General features: G+C 51.4%; 1 pseudogene; it reads right to left on the minus strand.

Annotated features, from left to right (window-relative positions):
* Positions 1–352: 352 nt before the first annotated feature.
* LOC147915286 (uncharacterized) overlaps positions 353–16,898 on the minus strand; it is a 46,966-nt pseudogene continuing 30,420 nt past the window's right edge.

Consider the following 16,898-nt stretch of genomic DNA (forward strand, 5'->3'; position numbering starts at 1 on the left):
TAAGAATCTTGGAGTTCGACGGAACCAAGACCTGTCTCCTGTTACTTCCACCTGGAGGTGCCAAGAACCCCCAGAGAGGTGGACGGCTCCCAAGGGCCTGGCCACGGGGGGATGCCCCTCCCACCGCACTTGTGTTTCCTTTCTTCCCGGACACTCGGGTTTGTCCCCACCCACCCAGCTTAAACCTTTAACAGCTGGGACCCAGAACAGCGACTGGGGAGAAGCTGCCTCTGAGAGAGAGGTGTGGGGTGAGCTGGCGGGTTTCTGAGCCGGTAGGATCAGGGATGGCCACACTCGGCTGGATTGAAACTCTCGCCCGACTTGCTGCATGTCCCTGGAGAAAAAAGCATGCTCAAGGATGGCCTGCCCTCATTTCCTCTGGCTTTGTTTGTACCTTCCTCCCCCTTCTACGGGTCATCGTTCTCAGAGGCTTCGGTGGAAGATTAAAAAAGAAAAAAAATTCTTCCTCTCAGCATCTTGCCATTGTACCGGAAAACACTAACACAGAAGTACCCGAGCAGGCTTTTATAGTTTGAACAGGATGAAAAATGCTTCAGGTGTTTGTCGGTCTACAGACATATGTAAATAAGATGCCGGGAGCTGTGGCAGCAAAGAGCGTGTCCGTCTGGCTGGGTCCATTAGGGGTCACCGAGTAGCCCCAGCCCCAAGTGTCCACCCCAGTGTCCTGGGCCTCACCTGTCCTCTGCGTCTCTGTGATTTGTGGAGCCCCGCCAGGCCTTGTCTTATTTCAGATAAGGAGGGTGGGTATATGCAAGCTCCAGTGGTCATGAACTACCCCGGCCGGGACTTTCCCGGTTCCCATCCTCGAGAGGGAGAGTGAAACGAAGGACGTGAGCAGGGATTGGGAACGGGAGTGAAGGGGCAAATTCTGGGCTGGCAGACAGGTGGGAGACCAGGTGTTCTATTGAGGCCTGGGAAAATCCCAGAGAAGGTTACTGTGGACGCTCGGGCACCAAGATATTGCCGACCCCTTGGGTAAGACTAGGGCTTCCAGAGAGCTTTCAGCCCCCGAGGAGGGAGGGAGGGGAGGCCTGCGGATCAGGAAGACGTTCCTCAAGTTCCGGGTCTGTATTCTCTCACCCCAAGCCCCGTGCTCCCAAATTAGCCGAGCCTGATCCCAGAGAACAGGCTGTCCCTTTTGCCAGCCCAAGCTCCCAGGATCAGCCCCTCTTCCCTGCCCACATCCTGGGCCCTTGGGCAAGGCTAGCAGCGCAGGGCTTCCAGACCCAGAGCTGTGGAAACCACGCCAGAATGCTGTGCATATTTGGCACCTTTCAGAGCAATGCCCAGCAAGGGGTGAGTTGCACAGGGTGTGTCTTTTCATTCTCATTTTATGGGTGCAGAAACGAAGGCCCAGTGAAGGACTATTTGGTGAGCCAGCATGTTAGAGCTGAGCAATTCAGAGAGCAGGCTTTGGAGCTGGTCTTTCTGGTCCAGAAGGCCTCTGGGTTATCTGTTGACCCAGCTGCTGAGGGCCACAGACTTTCGGTGGTTCCATGGAAAATAAAGTTGTTTTTTTTCCCTGCATAGTTGAAGCAAGCTGGGCCTGGGTGGGTGGATGGGTAGGGGGTAACAGGACCTGAGAGCAGAGCTGGGTGCCTAGGGGTGCTCTCCGTCCAGCTCCATCCAGCCAGGACCCTAAGGCCCGCCTGGCGCTGGTAGTACCATCGCTGGCTAGGGCAGAGGTGTAAGCCCAGGTTTTAGGACGTATTTGGGATTATCTCTTCCCATCCAGAGGGAACAGTCTGATGAAGTCACACTTTTTTTTTTTTTTTTTTTGGGTGAGGAAGACTGGCCCTGAGCTAATATCCGTTGCCAATCTTCCTCTTTTTTTGTTTTTGGTGAGAAAGATTGTCCCTGTCTAACATCTGTGCCAATCTTCCTCTATTTTTTTGTATGTGGGATGCCACCACAGCATGTTGTGATGAGCGGTGTGTAGGTCCATGCCTGGGATACCTGCAAACCGCGGGCCGCCGTGAGAACTTAACCACTCCACCACCGGGCCTGCCCCTGAAGTCATGCATTTCTAGGTGGTCCCTCGGTCCCCATCATACTGCCATGCCCGTGGTAGACATTCAGTCCACGATTTAAGCATGTGGAGCGTTAACGCCAGAGCCTCAGGGGGTGGAATGCAGGTGGGGCAAGCAATGGAGACTTTGGGGCTCTCCTGGCACCTCTGCAGCCACCAGGAAAGCCCCTCTGCACATTGCCAAGGTCCTCCAGGCCCCTTGTCATGGGGAGGAGGCCTTCGGAGGAACCAGAGGACCGGTGGAATCCTTTGAAACAGATGACGAAGCCATCTGCTCAGGCAGCCTCCTGTACCGGGGGTGCGGGGGAGGATGCAAGTGTACCAGAGGGCCTGGGCACCTCGTGCAGAGTGCGGGGAGAGGCAGGGCTGGCCTTCACAAAGCCTGGGCTCTGGACTCACCACTGCCACCAACTAGCTGGGTGATTGTGGCCCTGTCACTCCCCTCACCAAGCCCTCCTTTCCTCACAACAAAGTGAAGGAGTTGGCGTGGCTGATCTCTGAGGTCCGTGCCAAGTCAAAAATCCACAGATTCCCCTCTCTGATGTTTCAGGCACGAACACAAATTAGCACGTATGGAGAACTGTGGCAAGTCGTAACGGCCCCCAGCCCCCATCCCAAGCACACACATGCTCTTTTCTCTCTCCATGCCCCCATAATAGATCATACAGGATGGATTACATTAATTTTCTATAAACTATATCAACTTGAGTGACATGTCCTTAAGGGTTGGCTGATTGATATCTACAATGCGGTCTTATAATCTAAAATCATATTAATATTAATATTAAAGATTTTCTGTCCTTTACGCGCACCATTAAATCTGGAGTATAAGGTGAAATTGACAACATACATTTTGACAGCTTATCTATAATAAATATGCAAATCTTGATGCCCACATGTCATCACAGATGCACCGTGGCTCTCTGAAGATCAGAGCGTGCTTGTCTCCCGCGTGACATTTTCAGCGGAGGATCAGAGAACCCGTCTGGGCGGCGGGAGCAGTGCTGGGTGCGCCTTTGCTGGCGGTGACCCTGGCCTCTCCTGTCTGCCTGTGAAAGCCTGTCCTTCATTCTGCCAGGCAGGCAGTAAGGCTTGAGGAGTGACAGTCAGAGAAAGCAGGGGACACCATCTCACGTACCCTCTGGAACACAAGAAAATCAAGCTTCCCTCTTTATTTTTCTTAAGTCACAAGGGGACTTTTGGCGTCCTCTCCACCCCACCCGGTTACAGCAGGTTATCATCACGCAGTGAGTTTAAGAGTTGGGGCTCCTGAGTTGGCAGCCCTGGGGTCAACCCCATCTCTGCCACTAACCTCTGCTCTTAACCTCCTGCAGTCTCGTTTCTGCGTCTGCAAGTGGAGAAGAGAAATGGTGCCTCCCTCCTGGGGGAAATGAGAGGACCGAGTAAGATCATGGAAGCCAGGTGCCCAGCACACACAGTGATGCCTCAGTAAAGGGCAGCTCTTAGACTATTTTCTAAATGAGTCCCACTTCCTCCGACCCCTGCAACTCCTTCCTGTCCCTATATCCCTGCCCTTGCCATACAGAATCTACGACGTAGCACAGTGAACATTTCAGATTCTTCTCTGCTTCTGGCCTGTGCCAGACATGAGCTCCAGCCGGCAGGAACCAGGCACCTCCCCGTGCTCCCATCCCTAGCCCAGGACCCAGGTGGAGCTGAGATGGGGGATGGACTGAGATTGCGATTCAGGAATTGACAGAAAGGGGAAACCTAGTCATCTCTCTGCCAAGAATCTGCCAGGTCTGACTAGATGTGTGTGTGTATGTGTAGTGGAGGGGGGTGATAAACTGAGCCTGAAAGTGCATCATCCTCCTTACATTAACAAGGAGGTTGAGAGAAGAGCTGAGGAAGCGGCACAGAGGAATTTTCAGCAGGTGCAGGATGGTTTGTTTGAGAGAGCTCTAGGCCATCTCAGTGGTCTCATCCTCACTTTACATCTGCTGACAAGGTGGTAGGGCCCAGCAGAAGCCCTGGGGCCATATCTGATCACTGGCTTCCTTCCAGCCTCTCTGAGCCCACTCTGCAGGGCGACATCCAATCTCTCAGGTCTCCCCATCAGTTTGATCCGCCTCAAGTTTCTGGCATTGTATTCACCCCTTCCCTGTCCACCTTCCTCCATGAAACCATCCCACATCAGTCCAGCCACACGGAGCTCTTCTGAATCAACTCTGCAGAATTCCCAGTGTAAAGACAACTTCTTTGTCACACCTCCTTGCATTGTTTTGTAATCGGTTGGCCAAGGACAAGTTTGTTCTCCACAACTAGACTGAGAATGTGGGGGTGGGGACTGCTTTGCTTCCTCTTTCTGTTTCCCTGAGGGGCTCACCATGTGGCTGGGCACAGGTGGAGGTGTGCTGGGTGTGGACCCTTCAGTACGCAGGATCAGAGTAGGAATAGATATGGGACCACATAGAGGTCCAGTTGTTGGGCATCTCTCCCAAGACGAGAGTTGACCTGGATCCATTCTCATGTTCCTCCAGGTCTCTTTTGGGGCCAGGAGCAGGGCTCAGAGGGACCCCAGATGTTATTTTGGGATATCAGAAAATCCATTCACACCTCCTACCTCCCCTGCGGGGGTGGTCAGTGTCCTGGAGGAAGCTCCACTGTTTACACTTGTGCCTGCCATGTGTCCCCATCCCTGGGGTGCCCCCAGTTCTGGGATCCTGAGCTACACACCTACAGTCCTGACCAACAGTAAGCAGTCTGGTGACCCAGGCCCGGAAGAGGCACTTGCAGGGGGAGTACAACTGCTGGGAGGGCCGGCTAACAGGCACCTGCCCAGCCTTGGTTCTGGGAAATCCAGGCCCATCACAGGATGCTTTTCAACTGACTCCTGCAGCTCAGGCTGTGAGCAGAATGGGTCTTGGGAAGAGGTGAAGACCCCACGGCCTGCTGAGAGGAGTCCCACTTACAGGGTTTTCTTGGCTCCCCTGCCCTTTGTCTCACAAAGTCTTTTGTCACCAGTTCCTTCTGATCCTTCATCTTGGTGTGAGACTTGAGTCTCTTTAACAAGGAACGGCCAATCAATCATCTACAATTAGTCAGTCAACAAGAGGTGAAGACAGCAGGAAGAGGAGTAGTGGAGAGGAGAGTTGTGGCTTTGGGTAACTCACTCAGGCTCGCTGAGCATCCCTAACATCAGCCCTACATGTTACTGCCATCCCTCTGGACATTCATTCCGTCTTTCAACAGATTGGTACTATGTACGAGCTACACGGGCTGAGCTGGGTGCTATGGGTTGGGCTCGGGGACAGACCCTGCCCTGCACTCATGAAGCCTATCTTCTGGGGCTTTGAGAAGGTTAAATGAGCTAATATTTGATTATCGCCTGGCATACAGCAAAACCTCCATAAATGTTAGTTCTCTCTGCCTTGAATGAGTCACATGTGATTGGAGAGAAAAGGCCACTTAAAACAGGACCAGACAATGGATAATAACACTGGGGAGGGCGAGGTAACGAAATGAGTTGGGCTGCAGGGGTGCCTGTGGTAGCGCTGTTGGTGGCTGGGGGGTGACAAGGTGGGTGGGAAAAAGGAAAATGGCCAATTACAGGTGGCTTCGAAAGACAGCCCCATAAATAAGGATTCCGCGGTCCTTTAAAATCCCTTTCTGTCTCCTCCTCATTCATCTCTTCCCGTCTCTGCCTCTCTGTGCCCCCTCCTCCCTCCTCCTCTTCCTCCCTCCTTCCCAGAGTTAACCCCAGGCTATCCTGATTGCGCCTGGGCTGACGAAGTTCTCTCCCCTTTCCCCATCCCCCTCTCTTTTTTTTATTTGTGTTGACTTGACTTGACAAGCCCTAATCTCTGACTCAGCTCCCACTTCTTGTTAAACCAAAGGTAAATTCTCGCCGGCCCGCGGGGCGGCCCGGAGCAAGAGGATCTAGACCGCGGAGCAGCCGCGGGAAATATTGATATTAGCCGACCTCTGGCGCCGGCCGCCCGCGGTGAAAATAGGACGCGGGGCCAATCAATTACCGAGCCATTAAGGGCAGGCAGGCGGGCGAGAGCGGGAAAAGATGGGGCTCCTCCCGCCGAGCATCGCCCCCTGGAGTGCGGAGCGGCCTCCCGCGCTCCGCCCCCCGCGGCTCCCAGCGGTCAATGTCAGTGACCTCAGCGGCGTGACAGGGACCCCCAGTGGGCCCAGCCGGGGGCGTTCGGAGTCTGGGCCCGCGCTCTCTTTGTCTGCGCCTCCCTTCCTCTCCCTGGAGCCCCTCGCTCTCCAGCCCTCCCTTTCTCGCTCTCATCTTGCCCTCCTCATTTTTCTCTTTGTTAAAACCCCTCTCTTTCCTCGGTGCCTCTTGCTCCTCAGACCACCCTTCTGCTGTGTTTTTCTGCCTCTCCCTCCCTCCTGAGCCGGCCACAGGGTGGCTCCTGCTTCCCGTCACCAGTGCGCAGAGCCCGGCTGGGACTGCCCCTGCACCACCTGGCTGGGACGGTGGCCGCCCCTCCCTTCAGATTTCATGCTCATGAACATCTGTCTTCGCCAATAGGAACCAACATCAGGCCCTTCTGATTTGGGGTTAATGAATTCTGGGAATCCTTTCCATTTTTAATTTGTTCCTTCTAACTCAGACAACAGCCCCATGTTAGGGGAGGACCCCCACATTCAGACGGGGAACCAGCTGTGCTGATGGCAGAGACCCTTGCTCTGGGGTTTCTGGGGTACATACAGGTGGGGAGCAACCTTGCTTGCTTGGGTGAGCGGGGGTTCTGTGTGTCTGTGACCAGGTTTGTGCAGGTGGAGGTCAAGTTAGTAGAGCAGACAGATTGTGGAGTATTGAGCAAGTATTTAACATTCACTTCTTGAGGAGAGAACCTTCTGGTTTGTTGAGCTGACCTTTCTTAGGGATGGGGAGGGAAGGAGGTGTTGGGCTCATTTGGTGACTGGCTGATTGGTCTATAATCTTTCCTAAAATTTCATAGGTTCTTAGACAAGCGAGTGGGATTCACCAAAACTTAAATTTATCAGATATGGTGTTGGAGGGAGTAAATGGTACTTTTTCGCTTTAAAGAAGGATCCCACATTTTACAAAATTTGAAAGAATAATAACCATCCCTTTCACCAGTTCCCTTGTGACAGTTCTCAAAGTGTGGCCCCAGACCTGCTGTATGGTCCCCTGGGCATCTCCTAGGATCCTATTAGAAATGGAAATTCTTGAGCCTTACCCACCTATTGAATCAGAACCTGGGGAGGGGCTCGGCTGTGTTTAACAAACCCTCCAGGGGACTCTGAAGAGCACTAAAGTTTGAGCACCACTGACCTCAATTATTCCTGAAGCTCGGGGAGGTAGGTGGGGTGGGAATTATTGTATCTTCTTTTTATCCCTGGAGGAACAGTGGCGGAGAACCACCACATGGCCAGGTGGTAGCAGGGCCAGGGCTGGAACTAGTCCTAGTCTCTTAGGAGGCAGCCTTCAAGGGTATTAGAGGGCACATTTTATTTCAACCCAAGCACCCCTCAACGGAGGTAAATATTACATCTGGAGAGGCGACAGGCGTTGCACAGCTGTGAGTCTGCCTATGACCTGTAGAGACTGGAAATATTCTAGATTTTCAAGACTCCTTTGGCCAGTGCTCAGTGCTTGGTGGGGGGTGACTTGAGGTCTAGACACTTGCATTAAAAGTAGGATGATTTTTTAAGACTGATTGGTTTTTTTTTTGGTGAGGAAGATTCACCCTGAGCTAACATCTGTTGCCAATCTTCCTCTTTTTGCTTGAGGAAGATTCATCTTGAGCTAACATCTGTGCCAATCTTCCTCTATTTTGTATGTGGGTCACCGCCGTGACATGGCTTGACGAGTGGTGTGGGTCCGTACCCAGGATCTGAACCCGTGAACCCAGGCCGCCAAAGCAGAGTGCACCGAACTTAACCACTACGACACAGGGCCAGCCCCAAGACTGATTTTTTTAATTAGACCATTGAAAGCAGCTTGTTGTAGAACAGTGTGTTTCACACACTAACAGCCTGCCTCAAGGTTACGTCAGGTGCCCTTTAAAATATAGACTTGAAGACGCCCTTCCTGAAAAACAGGAAGCCCGAGGAAGAGGGGCTTCTAGGGGCTAGGGAACCTCATAAGAGAAGCTTTGGTGTCCAGTGGATATAGTCTGAATCCCAGCTCTGCCTGTTATAGGCTGTGTGGGACCTTGGGCACGTCATGTCACCTGTTAGTCACGAAAGAGCTTGATTTGTAGGGTGTGGTCACCACTCCGAATCTCTGAGAGCTCTGGCACAGCCACTGCACTTCCTGGGCCTCCTTTTCCTTGTCTATAAAGTGAGCAGTTGGACCAGGAGCCTCTCCAGCTGTAACAGAGTGAGGCTGATACTACTAATGTCTGTCAGCCCCCAGTAGCATAACATCAGTTAGGAGGACCCTCACCCCACCGCAGTGGTCTTCCCACTGTCACCACCCTCTTTGTGGGAAGATGAGCCAAATCACCCACAAATGAACACAGTTGTCAAGAAGAAAATAGCAAGCCCTGTGCTTTGTAGAGCAGACCAAAAGCCAAAAGCACCCCTGAGTCCCTGATGCTTTGTCACCATCAGCGAAACCTGTGACCCTCTGGCTACAGGAAGCCTTGCCCACGGAGACAGCTGCGTGTGCGGGTCCCGCGCCGGAGAAGGGTCACCAGCCTTCTGAAGCAGGGCTGACTGAAGCAGGAGGGGAGCCCAAGCCTGCCCCCAACCCTTTTTACTCTCCATTACCCAGAAAACAGAATTCATTAGGATCCTCCATTTTCTGAGAACTGGGGTTAATCAAGGTTTATACGTAGTATTTTTTTTTTCCAGAACAGTAAACTGAACTGATGTTCCCACAAAGAACACAGTACTTAGGGAAACTGCCGGGATGGGGTCTGAGCCTTGCTGAACTGGAACATCAGGCCGTGCTCTGAGAGGAGCCCAATGTTTCGCTTGGGCTCAGGCCTGGAGAGGGAACAAGCAGACTGTGGGGTGGCTGGGGGAGCAAGAGAATGCAAGATGGCTCTCCAGGCTGTGGGTGGGGGTGGGGTAAAGTGTTTCGTAGTGTCATTCCCAACCCACCACTTCTGTGCATTTTCCTCCTCATTCCACGCAAGTTCTGCCTCCTCCCAGGAGCTGCCCCAGCCATGGGCCCCTTTGATCCTTCTCCTGTGACCTTCTACAAGCCCACAGACCAAACTGCACAACTTTGCACTAGATCTTGGACTGTTACAAGTTGCTCTTTAAATCTTCTCTGGGTGTGTTCCACTCCCCAACCAGATTTTAGGTTCCCTTAGGCTAGAAGAACTCATGGATCCCAGCACAGTTAACACACAGCAGGCACTTGGTAGGTACTTAAAATCACAGACAGGTAGAGTTAAAGGGATCCTTACAGATCAGCGAGTCCAACCGTCTGTTCGCCCATGAGGAAACTGAGGCCCAGACAGCAGAGTGACTTATTCAAGACCTCATAGCTAGTTAGTGTCAGGGTAGGAATTGAAATCCAGGTCTTGGCAAATAGTAAGCATTTTCTGATAATACACAATGTTAGTAAGGAGTTTGGGAAAACAAGAATTCCAAAAAAAAAAGTTTAATGAGAGCTTAAATTGGTACAATCTTTTTGGAAGCAAAAATCAATCAAAATGTAGAATGCTCAGATCTACTGAAATAATGTCACCTGTAAGAATTTATTCTATGAGTGGAATCAGACATGTGTGCAATGGATGTGCACAAAGATATTGTGTGTGGTTTGTAATAAAATAAAACACAAAACTAGAAATAACTTAAACGTCTGTCAGTGGGGCCTGGCTGTGTAAATGAGTGAATATCTGGACAGCTGAATACCAAGCAGCTACAAATGGAATGAAGTCGATCCTTGTGTGCACCAATTTGTAAAGATCCAAGATATATCGCAAAGTCAAAAATCAGGCTGCACAGCAGTGTGGGGGCATATTCCAATTTCCACAACAGAAAGTGTCTGTGGGTGTGTTTGTGTGTGCCTGTCTGTACTTGACATGTTTCTCGAAGAATGCACAGGAAGCTGCTCCTTCTGGCGAGTGGGATGGGGTCTCGAGTGGGAGGGAGCATCGTTCTTCATTGTATACCCCTTTGCACTTTTTATCATGTGCATGTGTTATTTTTATAATAATAATAATTTAAAAACCTCAACACTGCAGTCTCCTAGTTCAGCATTTTCCCCCACTGTACCAAGCTGCCTCTCTTGCTGTTATTCTTCTGGAAATCAGTAACTTGGAGTCTAATTGTCATAATTTCAAGTAGGTAATAAACAACAAACAAGCCATCTGCTCTTAGCTTATCCCTTTATTTTTTTAACCCCCAAGTTGCTCCTCTCCCAGGGGACTGAGGCTCTAGGGTGGGACACCCCACGTGGAGGTGGTGAAGTATAGGGTTAAGAACCCGGCTCTCAAGTCCAGTACTTACTAGGCAAGTCTCTCCAGTGCTCTGTGCCTCAGTGTCCTCATCTGTGAAATGGGGACGATAATAGTTCCAGCTTCCTAGCGTTTGTGGGAGAACAGATGACATAACGCGTGTAACTGGCCCTCAGGAAGTGCTTGGACGGGTAACCCAGACTTTTTCCTCTCATCCAATGAGCCTGCTCCAGGCCGGAGAGGTGAGCAGCACACTGAGCTCCCCATCTGTCCAGTGCTCTGTCCCAGACAGTGTGGGTCAAGGTGCCCGTGAGCCTGCAGACGCTGTCTCTGAGCTTGCGGAACCTGGACCTAGCCGGACACAGCACAGCAGACCCACTGAATGAGGGAGACCACTGGGAAGCAGATAAACAGGGGAGCATGCACACAGCCCAGCGCCAGCTCCCACATCGAGGAACGTGGGGAGAGGAATGGAGGCAGGGGAACCAGAGGAGGGGGAAGACCCTCCAGCAGGTGGGACAGCTTGCTGCCTCGCCTCCCTACAGGTATGGGAAGCCAGAGGTTTTTGGACTTGCTTTGCAAGCAGCTGGTGGCTTTCTGGACAAGCCAGGATGACCTTTTGAGGGACACCATGGTGTGGTACCTGCTGTGGGATAGGGACCTAGATTCTCTTCCCAGGGGCATCGGCACTCAGTTACCACCCTATGGCCACTGGAGCGTGGACACGAATTTGGCTTTCCTTGGCCTCAGTGTCTCCACCTGAAAAACGCAGGTGCCTGGGCCTCCCTGCCAGGGATTCTGATTCTGTCAGTGCAGAGTGGGGCCTGGAGGGGGCTGAGACTTGCAGCCCGGGGCCCAAGGAACAGCCATGGATTGTCCTGTGGGCTTGCCGTGCAGTCACTCAGAGTGGACGATAGTCCCTGCACAGATCCACAGGCCCCTGGTTCCATCAGTATTGACACACTGCTTAGCTGTTGTGTTGTGCCTGAAGACTGCCCCGGTCCCTCTGGGCCAGACTGTCTTCCTGAACTTTGATGAAGGGGTAATAATTATTATTTATTAATAGTAAGACTAACACTTGGGCTCTTCATACAGATGATATCATATAATTCTCACCACGACCCTATAAGATTCTTACAATTATTGTGTCTGTTTCATAGGGGAGGAAACTGAGGCAGAGAGAGGTTAGGAACTTGCCTAAGGTCTCTGGTGGGTCACCCTGCTCCTCAGCAACCCTGCCAAGTGCCACTCCAGCAGTCCCACGGTCCCAAAGAGGCTTCCTCACAGTGGACGGGCCTGGGCTATCACGCTGGTACTGTCCCTGAGTATGGGTGGCCTCAGGTAAGGGGCCGAGTCTCTGTGGCCCTAGATGCAATGAGAACCCCCTCCCTGCCTGCCCAGGAAGGTGCTTTGAGGATGGGGAAGGGCTGGCAGGGGTGGGTTATGACCATCATCATTGTTCCCCCCACCCACTTCCTATCTCCGAGAGTGGGAGGCTGGTGGGAAGCTGAGATCGAGGCTCTTCCTCAGCATCACATTTGCTTCCTGGGGCAGCCACCATTTGTTTCACTTTCTTTGTTCCCTTCCTCCTTCTGCTGGTGATGTGGTCACCTTCCCAGGAGATAATGCCCGTGTGGCTCTGTCCTGACAAGCCCTTTCAGCCCTATCTCTAATCTTCTCTGGGTTTAGGATTAATAGACTTTTCCTCGTTTGGGATCAATAAGCACAGAGAAAGAGAAAAAAAAAAAGGAAGGAAAAAAAGTCAGCAGGATTAAAAAAAAAAGGACTGATAAGAATCTGGTCCAGGTCGTGGAACCCTGATGTTGACAGTGGTATCTTTAAGCTAGGGGTGGAGCAGGCAAGTGAGGGGGTGGGACGGTGTCTGGTCTGCCAGAGCAGGGAGCCTGCAGGAGAGCAGGAATGGGGTGAAGTCACAGGCTCATGGGAGGGTCCTGGGGACCCTCAGCCTCAGGCCAGAGCAGGTTCTAGCCTGAATCCTGACCCAGGAAGGCTCTGAGTCCTGGGCTGCCTGTCCTGACACCCTGCCATGTGCCAGAAGACATTTCTCTCCAGCATCAAGTCCTCATCACGCAGGAGCTGGGTCCTCAGACTGCCTCCTTCCAGGCCTCCGGGATCCCTTGAGGGTGTGGACAGTTTAGTTGAGCTTGCCAACCTGGAGGCTGAGAATCTGAGCTCTTTCTCAGGATTTCACAAAGCCTAATGGAAATCGCACATGTCCCCTTGATGAGGCTGCACGGGGAAAACAAAAATAGCACCTCGCTGCTTTTAGCAAGAATTATATCCACTCCGTGTGGCTAACACTGGTTGCCGCATGCCGATCTGCAGCTCTGATTAGACTTTGATTAATAAAAAATGGGGAAAGGAATCAATTATTTATTTAATAACAGCAGTTTGTTTTAAAGGCAAAACCTTTAAGAAACTGGAGGACTCGGGGTGGGATGGGAGGGAACCCAGAGAGGGTCTGGGGAGTGAGAAGTTTGGGGATGGAGGATTCTTATTGTGGAGCTGGGCTTGTCCTGTGCACAGGATGGAGTGTTTACTCCATCAGGGCTCTTAGAACAGATGTGGTGAAGGGAGCCACGCCCCAGCACCCTAAGATCCGGCATGGCTGGAGTCATTGGGTGCAGGGCAGTAAGAGTTCGGGAGGGCAGGGCACCCATCTGTTTCGGTCACTACAGGCTGGTAAGTGAGTGAGGCCCTCCCTGGAGCCCCTTCAGGATCTCCCTGTTACCTCTGGCCTTAATCTTTGGTGTGCCAACCCCGGGAAATCTCACCGAGCAAGGCCTGAGTATGCCAGCTGCTGCCCATCAACTCTGGCCAGCATTCCCTGGCCTGGCATCCAGGCCCTTGACAGCTTATGCCAGCTCCTTTTTGACCTGTCCATGCAGGGTCCTGCCGCCGGCCTAGCTGGGCCCTGCTCTGCTCCCCAGCACCTCTCTGCCACTACTGAAACCGCTTTCTCCTCGCGGAGGGCACTTCTGCTGATCTTTGCATTTCACAATCATATCCATTCATCAAGGCCAAAATTGAAGGACACCCCGTGCAGCAGCTCCCCAAGTCATCCCCTCAGGAGACAGCCTTTCTTCTTCTGAACGTTCCTGGCACTTTGAATGTGTGTTCATGTGGCAGTTTGGGGAAACGCGGCTTTGTACTTTATTTCTTTGTAGGTATTTTGAGGGCAGGGACTGCATCTCAGTCACCTTTGTAACCCCTGCCCGGGGTCTGTGGAATAACGGATGCAGGGAGGGATGCTATCTTTGGGGGAGACTATACCCCATTTACACCTGAAGCAGCTTTCAGATGAAAGAACAGACTTTAAGGGAACCGATAATAACCTCTTTGAGGGACGCAGAAGAAATACACACTTTCCCACCTGAGATAAGCCAATGAGAGCACAGGGGTCAGGAATCTGATTTTTTATTTTCTGGAAGATAAGGCAGAAAATAAAAAAACGTCAAGTGACACCGTGTTAATTTTCTGACAAAAACAAACGTAGCCTTTTGTCTGTAGAAATAACTAATGTCCTCCCTTGACGATGATATTCAAACTCAGTTTTCTTATCTGTCAATTGGGATAATAACTCTTATCCCACTTGCATACCTTGCGCTAGAGAAGAATGAAGAGAGAAACTTGCGAAGGAGAAAGTGCTGTATACCTGGGACGTGGATTAGCTATTTAGGTAATTATCGATTACCTGAAGTTATTGTCTTAGTGTATCCTCTGGAAAGAGGGGCCCCGCACAATTATTCAGGCGCCAAAGTCTTTCTTCCCGTCTCCATTATCTGGTTATCTCTTGTGGAAGTTAAATTTCCCAGAACTATCTGGGTTGTTGCCATTACTTTCTTCCGAGCTTACTGGTGTGGGCGGCCACTTCCAGTGAGGAACATTCCAGCAAGCTGGCTTGGCAGCTCCAGACACCACGCCCTTAGCTCTGGTTGGTGCTGGGGGGGCTGCAGGTTTGAGGCAGAACTACACAGCTGCTTATGCACAAATGTCTCCTTCACATTGGTGGGGTGCTTTGAGTTTTCTGAAATGTCTGTTTTCATACACGTTATCCCATCGACTTGTCCCCAGTTCCCTGAATGTGAGTTGGGGAACCCCCGAGAGGGGACCAGATTTGCTGAGCCATATGAACCTGTTAGATGTTCTTCTGTCTGCAGCATGGCAGGTGAGAAGTTTGGGAATTGAAGGTTCGTGGAGTTATGTTCCTGCCCCCCAAACTCCTTGGCCACTGCTCCATATAGTGGGGGGGTGACCTGAGTAGGGGAGCTTTCTGAGTCAGAGAATAAACCACCTGATAATTCAGGGGGTGGCTTTAAGAAACATGGCTGTGTGGGACCCCCAAACTCATAAACCAGATGAATTAAAGGGCGATTATTCACATGGCAGAGGATTCTTTCATTTCTAAAAGGATTCCTTATAAGGCTCTCCTGATGAGCAAACACAGCACATTTCAAATAGGATTCATTGTAAAAAAAAAAAATGACAAAAAAGAAGATAATAACAATTTGCATTCACTATTTCAGGAGCAGCTCTTGTGAGAAGGGAGGCCCACCTGTTTCTCGTCAAAGCGCCGGCAAGTCCCTCTCCTGGAGAAAGTGGGGAGCTGCAGAGATGGGGAGAAATTCGGCGGATGAAGATAAAGGTGTTGCCACGATCAAATCTGCCCTTTTCCGACTTGAAAGGAAACCTTGTCATCTCCCTGTAAGGGGGCAGGGAGTAGGAGTGGTCCTGGAGGCGGGGCTTAGACTGGCCAGTTCCCCACTGTTAGCTGCCCACCGGGACCTGGCTCCATGGGGCATACGATGGAGTTATTCCAAAAATGGATCTGCTGACCCAGCAGGGGCCGTGGACTTGGCCACTGGGTCCTGATGGATTCCTCCTCTTTCGTTCGTTACCGACGGGCTCTTGGCTTTGGCAATATTTGCCTTATGGCATCAGTGCAGCGTTTCCCGTATTCACATAGTTAAATTAGTTAGCTGGATAGAAACCTCAGAGATGATGTATCTAGTTGTCAGTCGTGACTTGGTGCTAATGGCACTACAATTTTGTTACAGCCCTTGCCGTCATTAATCATCGGCCCCCAGCAGGCTGCATACGGGGGTGCTGGGGACAGGGGAGGGCGGGGCTGGCTTTGGCAGAGGGGTGCCCAGCACCCAGGCTGAGCCTCTCCCTCTTTCTCCGGGCAGTGTTCAGGCTCCGTCACCGGCAAGCCACTGTCCCTCGATCCCCACCGCCAGCACCGCCACCAGCGCTGCGCACCTCTATTTATTAGCATCATGCTACTTATGCTAATAGCAGACCGTACACTATTTCTGAGCATTAACATCTGCTCCAAGCAGCCGACTTTCACTTACAGAAACTGATTTCAGCTCAGTCAAGCAGATAAACAGAGAAATCAAAGCAGGTGGCTGAAAGTGAAGGAGGAATTCTCAATTCCTGCATTCAACCGATGAACTTCACTAAAGCCATAATTAATATTCAGATAACTATATCCCGACGCATAGAATAAACAAGATCATTTAAAGGATGCAAAATACATCCCCAGGGCCAGAGGGGAAGGAGAGGGAGGGGAAGAGAGGGAAGGCAGCCAGAGGACTGAATATGAATGCAGACACTTCCCGAGTGGGGCTATTGTCTGCACGGTTTCAGCCTTGGGAAGAGTAGACACGCCTCACAGAGCCGACAAGCCAGGTGTTTATAGAGCCCCTTCCTCAGGCCGGCGGGGGCCAAGGCCCCTGGAAACACTGTATGAAACAAGGGGAATGGGAAGTCCAGCATCCAGGAGGCAGAGCTGTCTACATGGTGTGCTGGCAGAAAGCTGCCCTCTGCACTGTCTCCTCTTGAAGCGTCTGAAGGACGGCTGGCCCCCAGCTGCTGTGCCCTGTCTCCCTCCATCCAGGCTTTCTCCTATAGAATATCCTCCTGGAAATCCTTCCTGCCTACGACTGACTGGCAATCTAGAATTAAAAACAACTTCTCTGTACGATTTGGACGAGGCCAAATCTAACTCTTTATATACTTGGAGCTACGCGAGAGTACATAGCTTATTCGGTTATTTTACGTCTTTGTTGTTTTTCCTTGTTAGTCATTTCAGAAATGTTAAAATAAGACTCTTGCCACCATCCAGAACAAATTCTGAAGGCAATCGTTCCTGTTCTCCAAAGAGTAGCGGCTCCATAGCTCCGAGCGCAGACTTTCCAACCAGCGGACAGTCGCATGCAACTTGCAGAGGCACATGGCAAGATCCTGGACCCAACTCACTTTATCACGTTAGCATAGAATGACAGTGGGAGTAACAGGAAAAGTTAATGGAACCCATTACCCAATGTGGTACATACTTCTGTGGGTTTGCACGCGTGGGCTATAGAGAGAATTTATACAAGTATATTGTTTGAGTGTATATAGGTACTGTGAGCTCCGTGCGGACAGTGAGTGACCACAGTCCTGTCTGGGGGATC

This window comes from Ceratotherium simum, chromosome 14 (genome assembly GCF_057802395.1).
Source record: "Ceratotherium simum simum isolate JZ-2026a chromosome 14, ASM5780239v1, whole genome shotgun sequence".
Classification (NCBI taxonomy): Eukaryota; Metazoa; Chordata; class Mammalia; order Perissodactyla; family Rhinocerotidae; genus Ceratotherium; species Ceratotherium simum.